Below are 14634 nucleotides of genomic sequence, written 5' to 3'. Positions count from 1 at the left end.
CTGAATCAAGTATACAGTTTAAGAGCTGTATAATGCACAGTTGTTGCATCAAGGGTTCAATTATATAACTTGTGAATTTAAACGATTAGAACATTTCCTCCATTATTATTTTATTTTGCATTTGCATCAACAGGTTGCCTTGTGCGTTGATATTATTTATAATAAACATCCTTAAGATGTATTTCTACATTCTGTCTGTCTGCTTTCCACCCGGTCACTTATAAGGAATTTTAAATCAGTAGGCATCAGAACATTTGTAAAATGTCCTTTCTATACCAACAATTTATCAAGTAATTTAACTGATACATTAGTTCAAACCTACCAGGCGTAATTGATTGGAAAATTGCAGATTATGCATATTATCTCTTCGATTTACACATGGCATCTATTGCACGTCTGTCCGTCCTGGGAGAGGGATCCCTCCTCTGTTGCTCTCCCTGAGGTTTCTCCCATTTTCCCCTTTAAACTGTGGGGTTTTTCTCTGGAAGTTTTTCCTTGTACGATGTGAGGGTCTAGGGACAGAGGGTGTCGTATTTTCATACTGATATTCTGTACAAACTGTGAAGTCCACTGAGACAAATGTAACATTTGTGATATTGGGCTATATAAACATTGATTGATTGATTGATTGATTGATGCTAACATGGTGATTGCAAGTGTAATCATATCACGGTAAACATCTTCCATTCACTGGTCAGGTATAACAATGTTGAAGCACATTGTTAAAAAGCAACAGCATCCCTGCACGAAGTATATCCATAATCCATTTTTAGATCCCTTTGGGTATTTATAATAGTTTGGTTGGTTTTGCAAAAATAATCTTGTGACATTTTGTGGGTTTTCTGTCTGTTCTCTGATACATGAAGTATCTCTTGCCTGTGTCAGGATGACTAATACCAGTTATTTCAGAAGTGAACCTCTAAGTTGCTTGCCTTAACATCCTCGACTCCCCTCCTCGACTCCTATCCTTGTGTGTCCCGCCCACAGGAGATGCGAGCGGAGGAGTCGAGGAGGGGAACCGCGGAGAGAGGAGGGGAAGCAGCAGGTGGTTAGAGAAATGAGCGGTCATTTTAAAGAGACGTCCGTTAATGATGACAGGAGGCACAGCAGCACTTTGTCTGATGGACAGATGTGTTCATGACGAGTTATATATTTACTTTTAATTCATTGACAGTGCGGTATAAAATGAGACAATAACAGGCTACAGATGCGGACATATACACACACACATATATTTATATAATATACAATTTCAGAATCAAACAAGTATGAGAGCACTCTCATAATAACGTAACACTATCAGAGACTATATATCCCCCCCCCCTCTCTCTGGTCGCTACAATGAGGAAATGAAATTACGGGCCAAAAGTTTTATTTACAAGTATTACAAGTAAGCAGAGGACACCAAACCAATTGAGACCTGTCTGTCCGCCGCATCTACACACACACACACACACACACACACACACACACACACACACACACACACACACACACACACACACACACACACACACACAGGAGGTGTGGTTACAGCAATTGTGCTTGGTTGGCGTGGCCTGGGCCTGGTGGTGGGGCCCAATGTGATATCTTTTCATGGGGCCCAAAATCCCTGGCGGCGCCCCTGGTTGTGTGGGTGTATGCTCCAGAGGGCAGGACCTATAAACACATTTACTACCCAATAGCATTGTGAGGCTGAACAAAAGGACCTTTTGACTATGTAAATGTAGTCTTTTAAAAAAAACAAAAAACATTTACTGACTTTTTTGGATAGCTTAAAGTAATGTTGTAAAATTACAACTGGGGGCCTTACAGGGTTAAGGGCTATTGTTTATTGTTATTTACTTTAAGATGTTTATTCTTAACCAATAATTTAATTTAAAAACTCTTATTTAAATGATGTGTGTGTGTCTCTGTATTCCTGAGAGAATGAGCTCATAGGGCTGCTGATCACCATAAGCTAAACAGTCTGTATATTGCACTACATTTGTATAATGTAAGCTTCGTTGTTACTTTGCCTGCGGGAATAAGAAAAAAATAGTTAGATATACTGGATATTATTTGATCTATTCCACCACTAGCTTAATCCCAAATAATGTAGAGGTGTGTTGTAGGTGCCTTAAATAACCCCTTATTTTATAGTGAGATGTATTTTTATGTTCATATAATAGTGATTTCAATGCCACCCCAAAATGATCACTGGTTCCATCCTGGCCACCCCACTGAAAATGTCCTGGCTCCGCCACTGAATAACCACTATTAATCAAAATCAGAATCAAGTTTATTGCCAGCTACGTTTACACATACAAGGAATTTGCTTTGGTGTCTGGTGGTGCGAACATAAACAATCTAAAAAAAACAGTTGCAATGGTAGGTAAAAAAAAAAAATAAAGATAATAAAAATAAGTATTTTTAAGAAACTATTTAGTATTAAATAAGAATACTTAAGAAAAGTATTTACACAACATTTAGATTTAAATATAGAAAGAACCTTAAAAGCTAAAACACTTGGACAATGAATATAGCTACGGCAATATATGGAAAACTTAAGTTAATTATATTTTAAAGTGGAGGGCTTTACAGACATGTGTGCAAAAATGTGCAAAATGTACTAAGAATGTTAGAATATAATTATAGAAATAACAGTTTAGTGGTTTCTTCAACGTAATAACGCTCCTAGGGTGTTATTATTTATTTTGCAGAAACACTTCCTTCTTTTCTAAATATATAACTTCCAAAGTGCAACAGCAGGTGGCAGCATTGCACTAGTTTAATTCAGGAGACGACCTGAATTGCCATCACTGAAGTTGCAACGGAATCGGTATGACTCAGTCCATGCATGTTTAATGATCTGCAAAGGAAATACGGTCTATTATTGTACCCTTACTTTAACACAAGCACTTGTTATGACAAGTAAGATAACGGAAGATTCATATGTTATCCTGTCTATTTTTGCATGTAGATATGAATTGTGCATAAGATTCTTGCAAAACAGTCAATTGTGTTTCCTGTTGAAAATACACTTGACTTGTGCACATCCTGCAGCGGACTCGTCACTGAACGACACAACTTTATTTCCGCTTGTCTGTCAAAGTAGCTGTCAAACGCGGGCGAGGGGTTGTGCTCCTGCGGCTCCGTCATTCAGGAAGTCCACACCAACTGACAGCACTTCGCAAAGTCACACGGACATCTTCAGAGTCGGACTAAATGTTCCCGAAGTCAGTACGCTTTTCAACAACAACGACTTTTGCAAAAGGTGAGCGTATTTCTCCCCCCCCCCTTCTGTTGTTGTGTCACTGTTTGTTCCTTCCGTAACGGTTACCAGCTCCCGCTAACCTCAACACTAAAATGACACTTCCTCTTGTCTCTACGGCTTAGCTACTGAAGCTAAATGTCAAAGCAGTCAGTAGTGGATGTACATGAGTAGTATGGCTTGCACCTGAAGTTAAAAAATGACCACCGTCGCCTGGTTTCGACGTTGTTCGGCTTGTTGTTTCAACGCCACTCAGACGTGGTGAGTACAGAAACCAGCGTGAGCTCGCGGGGGTTATAAGTGCGTAGGTTTAGCTTTTTAAAGGTGTTTAACGTAGAGCATGTTTGATGATTGATGTGTTTGTGCACCTGCTTCAAAATCTACGCTGCAATTAGGACAGTCGCGCCGTAAACTGACGGAGAAGACGCTTTGCTGTTGGTTTGTTCCTCAGGGGGTGAGTATGGAGAGCAAACGGATGACAGGTTGTAAACGAAGTGTCAGTTGTGGGTTTTTTTAAGCCGACAATACGTTTGGACGCTGTTTAAACTTCTCCCATGTAGTATTTTGGCTATGTCATGCATTGTGTAACAGTCCCGAGCGAGTCTGTCTCATCCAAAATGACTGTGGTACCTTCCATTGCTACCTACATTGTTGTGAGTGAGATTTTACTATCAACACACAGCCACAATGGCTTTCGCTGGAGACGGTGTAACGGCCACTACACATGACACGAACCCATTACACTACATTTGTACTACGTCTCTCCGCTCTCATTAACCAGTCGAACATTGTCTGCATCCTTGATACTTTATTTCACGATTTAGATGGTTATATTACCATGCATTCATTCCATGCAAATACAACAGTCGCGCGTCATTCATCTTTTGTATTCCCTCTTTTAAGTGTTTCCATGCGTGAATGCTACAAGACCGCATCACCTGCATGCAGCAGGACATCGCTTGGTTAAATAACCAATGTTGAAAGTAAATGTAGGCTAACGTGACGCGCTCGAAATGGCAGATGTAGATAGCAAGCTGAGCGCTAAAACCCAAGCTGACCCAGTATGATGTCATCTGTTCTGTGCACAGCGCATGAGTGAGAGGCAGCAGACCTGTGTTCCACTGCTCAACTGTGTCATTTGTAAAGATTTATTTTAAGAAACATGCCCACGCCATTTCAGGCACAGATCACTAGAATTCAACCCCATACTTTGCACATGCACGTCATTTTAATGTATAGCAAGTCCTCACTTTATCTTTTTTTATAGAGGTGCAAATCATTGAATGAAAACTAATTTCACATGCATTTGTTTTGCAGTTATCTTATTTTTTTTGTGCACTAGTTTAACCTTTCGGTCTAAGAGTTTCAGTGCCATACTTCAGTTGAGCAGCAGACATGCCTGAACGATCACAGGACTGTTGTGCAAGCCCTCTAACAGTCACATCACCCATATGTATGTTGACCAAGAATCTGAGAGAGAGAACAGAAAGCAACCCACTTCCTTATTAGTGATGGTATCTAGCACAGCTCTGCATTTGTGATTTTACCAAGCCTGAGTCATTTTCAGGTAAATGTTTGACTTCTCCAGCCTGATACAGAATGGGTGGTGGTGCCGGGAACTGTAGGCTGATAATACACAGGTTATGAGGTGCTAAATACTTGTTCCTTGTACAATTGAACCCAAGAGAGGCACATCTGGTAAGGTTAAAGCTTTGTATAGTGCATGTTGTGAAACGTAAGGCTTTCGAGGCCAAAAGGCCAATAGATCGAAGAGCCTTTTAATTGGAACATAATCAATAGACTAGTGTTTTGGAGGAATTATCACATGATTCTGCTATTTAATTTGGCATTTGTTCAACACTGAATGATTCAGGTCTCTATACGTAATGTGTTAACAAGCTTTCTTTAGACATGCAGAGGCATATAGCTAACAGTCATGTCTCTCTTTATAATGTGTGAGAGATTATTGAGACGTTAGCCAGGGGTCTTCTCATGAGTTTGCACAAATTAGTTTGAAGACCATTGTTGTGTGTGTGGATGTGTGCACTCTGATGGATGCGCTGGGAAAGGACGCATCAGCTGCTGTTGACAATTGGCTGATGTGGCTCTCATAGACAGGGGGTGGGGGAGGGGGGTGTGAGCCAGACATGCTTACACTGAAGCCATGTTCACACCAGAGGCAGACTCCCATTGAACACGTGACTGCTTTTAATCGGGTTCAACATTAGACTTGATGCAAAAGAGTAAGAATACACATATTTTCACAGGCGACGACATGCTACGGGTAGACTTTGGTAAATAAAAAAAAGTCTTGACAAGGCTCTGCGGAGCATGTTACTCTGACTCCCATATGACTTACAGGACATTTGTTTTATTTAACACTGTTCTTGTTGGCATTGTCTCTGTTTGCTTAATGATATCGTCTTTTTCAGAAGTTGACTTATTTTAATTAAAAGATGTGTCCACTAAATATATGTCCACAGGTAATCAACAAATATGCATGTGTAGTTTTTGATTACCTGTGGACATATATTAATTAATTTACATAATGAATACATATATTAAATAAACTGTATAAATGAACAATACGTATAACTTGAGTTTACAACAGCATTTGTCAGCAAATATCACCCTCTGACTGTTTCTGAGAGACAACAGATTGAAAACATAAATGAATGACATACATGGTTTGATCTTTCTACCACCAGTCTTCATCTACCTCATCTAAGACCACTTGCCAATTGAATATATTGTGCCTACGAAGTCTTCTGACATGGCGTATTAATACTAAATTAATTTAGGAATTTCTCTATTTTGACATTCAAAATAAGCAACCATGTAGAGAGATGGTGACAAAAAGCATAGCACCTCAATGGGTCTGTGCAAGCATCCTTTTGGATGAAACCTGTCCACACAACAACACTGTCTGTTCCACTATGGAGACAGTATAAGTATGCACCATTTTTGGGTGGGAAAATACTGGTTTAGTCTGGATGGAAGGCTAAAATGAAGAAGTACATGATGCTGTTTCAAATATAGCCAGCTTAGTGTGGGAATGGCCTGACTAACAGACCTGACATTGGCGGGGGGAGGTTTAAACCCCTGGCAGCGGGCGTAAAACATGCCTTGCTTTGCAAAGGGGTTTGGATTATCTTGGTGTGGGTAAAATCTACAATTTAAAGCAGAATGGGAGGTGGGCTGGGTGTCTGTCCTTTCCATTGATTCACCCCCAAATCTATCAGGAGACCTTAATATACAGTTCAGTGTTTCCCCTAGGTTTACTGCTTTGGGGGGGTGCTGCCTGAGCGGGGGGGGGGGGGTATTGGGATATATCTTTTTTTAAATCCTCAGGAGCAGAGAGAGGAGCTGTGGATTATTGTTATTGATTTATGCATCAGTGTTTCTTAGGGTCAAAAACACTAAACTCACAATTTAAAATGAAAGCGTTTAGTTTATTTAATAAAAGAGCACATGTTCATGTGAAAAGTGACAGTAGATATAGATTAGTTGCAATTTGGTGCTATATATATATATATATATATATATATATATATATATATATATATATATATATATATATATATATAGCGCCCCTCCAAGACAATGGTAGGGGAAACACTGCAGTTGTTACTGTACAGTACAATCACACCAGCATTTATGACAGCAACATTTTGTGCCAAATCCATTTAATCTCAACAGTGATCAGTGGATTTGCGCATGGAGGCAGTGAATCCATGAAAAGCTTTCAAATTGAATAGCAGGAAGGCAAACCAGCATGATATAGAAGAGTGCAAAGGACATCCCAAAATGTAGTGGCCACATTCGACCCCACATTGTGGCATGTATCCAATACAGTCAGTTTCAATTTGCTTTAAGTCTTTACTTTTGTTGAGTCTAAAATCTGACCCTGATATTTGTCAGTCGTACGTTTTTACTTTAGCTTCGCGACTCTGCTCCTATATCGCAATCATTTCTTGTTTTTGTTGTAGTTTACCATACATTATCTAGTCACTGTCCTGTAAAACAGGCGACAATGGTTACATTATTGTCGGTGTGACCGATACTGTATGTGCCTGTTTTAGTTTGTGCTTCACAGCTCTTTAAATGCAGAGCCTAATGCAATCTCTTGTCAGTCTCAATTGAATCCTTACCTGCAAACAGGCAGGCCCTTAGCCTAACAACTAGGGATGCTCCGATCGCCCATTTTGGGGCCGATTGCCGGAATCAGTATCGGCCGATACCGATCGCCGATCCGATCGAGTGGGCGGGGCCTATGGGGATCTTCCATTTAAAGTGATGTTTACAACTCAGTTAATGGGGCTCATTCACTGGCGCTTCCACAAACAACAACCAACATAATTATTATTATTACATTATTAAAATTACATTCACTTTGGATAATAACACGAGAGAAATGAGCGGAAGCGCTCTCTTTTCCTCTCTCCCCCTCTCTCTCTCTCCTGACGGCCTGTTAGTATCTCATGCAGCTCGCTGATCTAGTAATGAGTGACCCGACAGTGAAGAATAAATATATTTATAACTTGTTTAGCTAGTTCCAGAGGTAGATAAAATGGCTAAGTGTTTTAGGTGCTAAATTATGAACCATCCAGAACTCTCAGGTCTTCAGGGACTGGTCAGCTTTCTGTCCCCAGAGTCAGAACTAAACATGGTAAAGCAGCGTTCAGTTATTATGCTCCAAATATCTGGAACAAACTCCCAGAAACCTACAGGTCCGCTGCAACTCTTACTACTTTTAAATCCAGGCTGAAGACTTTTCTTTTTGCCGCTGCTTTTAATTGAACTATTCACATCTTAAACTGCACTGTAACTTTTATCCATGTATTTTTTCTTTTAATGTTTATTTTATTATCTTTTATTTTTAATGACTGATTTTAAATGCCATTTTCTTAAAGGAGAGGTGTCATGGCCATTTCCACTGATCATAATTCCATTGTTGAGGTGTACTAGAATAGATTTATACTGTGCATTTTTCCAAACTCACATTGGTTTCTCATACAGCATCTCTGTAAACTACGTGTATTCACTGAATTTCACTCTCTGCCTTTAACGGCTCGTTGTAGCTCCAATAGCTCCAGCCCCCACCCTCCCTGTGAGCACAGTGTGCTCTGATTGGTCGGGACGTTGTGAATCGCGCTGAGCTCCGTGGAGGTGTTGTTTCCTTGTTTAGGATACATAGCGAAACACAGCCAAACTCATCCTGAGCACACACAAACTCACAGCCGAAGTAAAAACAATAAGTGTGGCTTGATATTGAGTAAGAAAAAGGTTGATAAACGCTGTGAGAATGGGTCTGCAGAGAGAATTTTGCCGCGATCCCAACTGTCTGTTATCAGCCTGCAGCCAGGGAGGAGAAATCAGCAGAGCTGCCTGTGTGTGAGGAAGTCCGTGGATTGGTCAATTTGGACCAATCAGCGGGGGCTTAACGTAACGGCTCCGCGGACGTAACGGCTCCACGGATTGGTCCATTTCGTTCCGGGTACGGGTTGACATCATGCCGTACCCGGAAGAATCAAATGGACAATGACGTAACTCCAACGAGGCGTTTTGGGGAGGTATTTTCTGTGTTAGAGTTTTACTCGCTACAGGGTGTACTTTGAGGGATTTGACTCTGCACACCGTTTACATGCATAAAAACCTTCATAACAAGGGGACGGGTAATAACCGGAAAAGCATGACACCTCTCCTTTAATGTCTTCCATTTTTGTAAAGCACTTTGAATTGCCTTGTGTTGAAAGGTGCTATATAAATAAACTTGCCTTGCCTTGCCTTGCCTAGGTCTAACTCTTAGGCCCAATCCCAAACCACGCCCTACACCCTATCCCTACACACTACCCCTCCGTGAACTCCGTGGAGTGACACTCGCAGCTCAACGAGGCTCCCTCCTGTCAGTAGGGGTAGGGGTAAGGTGTAGGGGGCGGTTTGGGATTGGGCCTAAGTGTGTGTTTCGCTCTGCTCACCGGTCCGTCACAGCGGGTGGAGCTGCAGGATTTCTGCTTCACACACGTTGTATACCGCTATTTTATTGTCATTTTCGGACACCTTAAAATACTGCCAGACTGGTGAAGCCATTTTGGCGAGCTTGTTTTGCCGCGCACAGAGAAAAGTGTCATGTATTTTACGTCATCATTTTACGTCATCATTTTACGTCATGCGATCGGCATTTTTAGAGAGCACCGATCGATCGGCAGAGAGTGAGTATCGGCCGATATCGATCGGCGGCCGATCGATCGGAGCATCCCTACTAACAACACATGGGCCACCTTTAATTACCAGTGAAAACAGTGCGGCCTAGCAGTACCGAGCGAGGCCGAGGCCGACCGTGTGGTGGAAATGCGGCATAAGTCTTCTTTGCTCCTCCTCCTGCTTTTTTCGGGTTCATGTGGAAGTCAAAGTTAACAAGTTTACCTGCTCTGCTGTCGAAGAACTGTGACAGGCCCACTGGTAGGCACACGGTATGTCTCATGGCTTGTCACTTACCCTGTAATGAGTTAGCTGTCTGTGTTCTAGGGCAGCCCTATATCTGTCAGAACACCATTATTATTTTTTCCAAAAGTTGAAACCCTTGATGCCAGTAGAGAAAGTCTTTGCAGGTTGTGTTTTGCATAGAGGGCAACCTGTTGAAAGCACCTGAGAAAAACAATGTATTTCCCCCCCCCCCCCTGCTGACTAATCCACCTCAGCAATTCTCCCAACTGTCTTCTCATCCTTTTGATGGAAGCCTGACTTTTGAAAAATGTATCACAGAATTGCCAGTTTATCCCATGCTACAGCAGTTGGGTGGTTTATGCCACGGTAGCAGAGTGCATCAAATATTAAAGCACTGCTGTCAGGCTTAATGTTCTGCAGTGATCTGGTTTAGCATGTCTAATATAGGAATGCTGTCTCAGATGACAAGGGGAATTATGCCTTCCCCTACCCCCAACTCTACCCTACTAGCAGATGTGTTAATGCATACTGCATTCAATGATGAATTTTAAAAGACAGCTAAACTCTGCACCACTGCAAGATCACAGTCTTATGAAGCCAGCAAGAGAGAGAGAGAGAACCAGTGTAGATATTTGGTAACAGGATTAATCTACAGTAGTTCAATTAATTACCCAATCATGAAGACTGCATACACATGCCAGTGTTCGCAGCGGGTGCATCTCTAAGCCTTCTTCTGGTGGATATCAAGGAAGTGAGTGTACCAAAGATACACTCAACCATCCATCTTCTCAATTTAATTACATGTGTGAAAATGTAAGCAAAAGGGTCATTTGTATAACCAATCTGGTGGTTCATGTCCATGGAAGACCAAAGGGCCCAGTCATAATAAGAGACTCTTTCATCCACACTTACAGCACTTCTGGATTGGATGGAAACTGCGTATATGCATGCACAACTGACTATGATGGGAGTTACAAGGAAAAATGTGAAATGGATCTAGTCATTGCCCAGCAGCTGGTGCAGACTTGAGTCATGGCCTTGGTCTACTGAAAGCTGTCTAGGAGGGGAGGAAGTCATGGCCTAACAGATGTCTCGTCAACAAATGCCTCCCTAGTGAGTCTGCTGTGCACTATACCTCACACTGCTGGTCTTTATCTCACCAACCCATTTTGATCTTTGATTAGCAGTCAGATCCTGCGAACATTTAATGACATTCATTGTGACATTATATGCAGGCTTATGTCTGGAGGCACATGCCAACCTTTATTCACCTGGCAGGTCTAATATTCTTTTTCCACCCCTTTCAAAGGCTCTCTCCTAGTGTCACATCTGGCTTAACTTGTTTACCTCAGGCAATTCAGATATGTTATATGCCGAAATGCAGAACAGATTGGTTGTTAAATACGTCATTCTATCTTTTGCATTACACAGATTGTTCTTCTTCTCATTGTTTTCTTCCTCAAGCATACTAAACCCTCTGTCATAAGAGAGGCATGTTGGCGAGTTGGCTTCACTGGGTGTGGGAGGTTAGCATGAGCAACTTGATTACAGCCCTTTATTAGAAGCGCGCTTCCAATCCTCTGGCGAGGTTGCAGCTGTGACCATGAGTTTGCCCCTCCAACAACCCCCCCCCCCCCTCCCTATTTTCAACCCCCATTATGTCCGGCTACATCTGTCTCCTGCTCTGCTGTTAAATCGGCGAGCCCCTCTCTGCTCTTCCATGACTAGGCCAAGTTGCATGCTAGGGAATTAAGAGCAGCCATCATCATCACCCAAAGAGACATCACCATTGCTGATGGCTGACTTGCCTTATCTCTGCCCACCACCACCCCTTCTGGGTCCATGGCCTAATATAGCACAGCATAATGAAGGAAGAAGCTTCAGCTGGAGTATTTTTAGAACTTCATGGTTCGCTGTAAAAGGGGTCTTTAAAAAATGTAAAGTGTCATGTTGTAGGTCTGTTCTGCTGACTCTCCCCCTGCATGCAACCAGCTTGGAAAACTCCAGTATGTGCTGCTAGCTTAGCAGAGTAGGGCATGTCAGCAAGGCTTAGGATGCATGATTGTGATGGACACATTTGCTTATGTGAGTGGGGGTGAGGTAATGCACTGCACCACGCCGCTCTATTTTGGGATCTTCCTTTGCCCGCTCAAAGACTTTGGTGTCTCACAGTTCTTCATCATAATTTATACTCTGAGCCTTCTCAAATACATTCCCGAACATGCCTTTTATTTTATTTTTATGTGTCATTCTTTAGGATATTTCACAGGTGTGTTGGTTGGGAACTTTCATTGTGTTACAGTAGTGGACACTGTTGCCAAAATTGGTATTAGTTCATGAGTATTGACCAGCTTTCAGCCAATAGCATAATCAACCGATGCATGGCTTTTTAGGTTGATGTCGCTTGGCAGGACAAAACTGAACCTTTTCAGTCTGGCGGCCACAGAACCTGACGTAGAAGCTTGATAACTCCTCATCTTTTGGTCTATGAGAATATGTGCCAACCCCCCTCCGGTCCTGTGCCCAAGCTCTGTACAGCCTTAATGCTATGACTGGACAGCCTCCATTGGGTCAAGTGGAGATTTTCCTCTGATGAATCAGGGAGAGATTGTGTTTCGCTCTCGCCAGCCATCAGTGAATCCAGCTAAATGTGACTTAAATGTTTTATATTTTAGTTAAGTCTGTGGCTCGTCCAGGCTGATTATGATTATTGTAGGATTCCCCACCATAAATGGTAATGCCACATAACATCAGGGCTGAATTATGAAGGTTACTCTCTTGTTGTTTAGACGGACTGCATAGCAATTTTCTTCAGGCTTTTCCCATACAGTAGATGCTGCCATTATTTCTCCAACTGAGCTTTTAGCCAACCTCTGATTCATCAGAATGGATATCAATTGTGTCTCATATTGCATAAGGGAACATCATAATTTCTCATGATGAAAAAGAAGGCAAACAGAGCCAAAGCTACTTGTTTAATAGTCCATGCTAGGACAGCTTTATATGCCTTTGTGAACCCAGAGAGCCCCGAGGTTGGACTGAACAATTGTCCAATTAAACTGTGACTTGGAGGAAACTCTGCCAGTCAACACCCCGCCCCACTCCTTCACTCCCTCATGCTTGTTCTCGTTTCCTCTCTCGCTCGCACAAACACACAGGCTCTCATCATACACAAACAAAAATGAACCAGATGTGCAGCACTGCAAAGCCAGGAGGCCACGAACCCTTGGATAATTGCAGGGATGATATCGTCCCAGAGGGCAAGTGAGGAAATGGTTAAATCATCAAGCCGTGAGAGTTTCAAAGAAGCCGGTGGATGCACACGCCTTTCATGGCTTTTCATTGACGTTCAGTCTTCATGACCTGTGTCCAGCTTTTGTTTCCTGGTGTGATACAGGGGCCACGTCCGATAGGAAGTTATTGTTTATTCTTAACCAATTCACAGCGAAGGAGCAGGTAACAGGCCAACATTACTATCTTAATAGATGTCGAGGTTCAAGTGACTGTTCTCACCAATAATCACAAGCTGGATTTGATTGCTGATCGCTATAACACACAGCATAATTAAGCAGTCATTCATTGATTAGCTTTTAAACTATAGTGCATCTACGATAAGCCTAAAGGGAAAATGTCTATTAAGATGTTCAGCTGTACTGTAGTATCAGATAATTCACTCATTCCAGGAAACCTAAAGAAGCTGGGGCTGAATTCTGATACTTCCCCTTCATTTTATTCTCACTCCGATTGATGCGCCACGTGTTATAAACAAAGGTTTTTCATTATTATATTTCCGATATAAAGATTGACCTAATTATGTATTGATCACAACACACACGCAGGACTTAAGGGTGTTGATGGTGTGAGGATCTTGACTCCGGACTTACTGGTCAAATCAGACAGCTAAAATGGAGGATGTAGAGATAGTCAAAATGTACTGAAAGGAACTGGTCACTGCTTTCCAAACACTATTCCTTTCCCCAAAGAGACCGGTCTGATGGCTTGCAGAAGTGAATAGATCCCACCAGGAACAGCAGGCCTAAAGCAAGTGAATGTTTGAAATAAAGAGAAAACAACAGAATAAATAACATGAACAGGGAGCAGGATGAACTAGTGTCTGTCCTTTTTAAATCATACTTGGTTAGTACCGCATTTGGTATTCCATGTGGCTCAGAATGATTTACTGGCTGAACCCCTCAACCAGTAAACAAATAAATACAAAACAAGCCATTTGAAGACAACACTGTGGGCTCTCAGATGCATTTCACATGGATTGATGACATTATGTCATCAAACCAAATGATACATAAAACAGGAAGGATCAGTTGATAATGAAAATGGAAGTTGGTTGCTGCCATATTGAATAATAATCTGTCTTTTGGGACTGAGCGGTTGGTTTGTGTTATGATTCATTTTGTCTGCAAAATCTCAGTTCACACAATCGTACTGTATTCTGCATATAGTGAAGACATTTCATCTACAGAAATGTTAGCTGATGTTTGGTTGTACATTGGAAGATCAGCAGGCTACTGTAAAGTAAGATTTAGTAAGGATTTACATTTTAACAGCTTCAAATCATTTTGATTTTACCCGAGTAGTAGTAGGGATTATCTTGTTCATGCACCTGCTTGACCATTGGCTATTTTCGAAAAGTTGTCAACTCACAAGATCATAAGTAATTTAGTCATAACAAATGCAAATGTAAGGTTATAGCTGCTCATATTTGAGGGAGCGGTGTAGAATTAAGTAAGGTAGCTAAATCGTATATTATGTTACTTTCAGAGCTTAAACAGGAAGGGGGAATCTTTATTTGCCAATTGTTGTGTTGCCTCTAGTCAAGTCTCTTTTTAATTGGTTAGTTTCACAAACCGTTGTTTAACGAAACTCATCAATACTTTAGTGCCTGGGGGGTTTAGAGACTGAACACTTTAGCTACA

General features: G+C 41.6%; 1 protein-coding gene across 3 annotated transcripts in view; it reads left to right on the top strand.

Annotated features, from left to right (window-relative positions):
* Positions 1 to 3049: 3049 nt before the first annotated feature.
* Positions 3050 to 14634, top strand: part of taok3a (TAO kinase 3a) — an 80669-nt gene continuing 69084 nt past the window's right edge. Inside the window, exon 1 of one of the 3 annotated variants that reach the window (XM_034118279.1) lies at positions 3050 to 3256. The gene's annotated coding sequence lies outside the window, so the exon portion shown is untranslated. Of the gene's footprint in view, positions 3257 to 3338; positions 3515 to 14634 lie in introns of those variants that run through there. The other 2 variants (XM_034118281.1, XM_034118280.1) reach the window with 2 other exon arrangements.

This window comes from Trematomus bernacchii, unplaced genomic scaffold, assembly GCF_902827165.1.
Source record: "Trematomus bernacchii unplaced genomic scaffold, fTreBer1.1, whole genome shotgun sequence".
In the NCBI taxonomy this organism is placed as follows: domain Eukaryota; kingdom Metazoa; phylum Chordata; class Actinopteri; order Perciformes; family Nototheniidae; genus Trematomus; species Trematomus bernacchii.
This window is presented reverse-complemented; position numbering and strand designations above follow the sequence as displayed.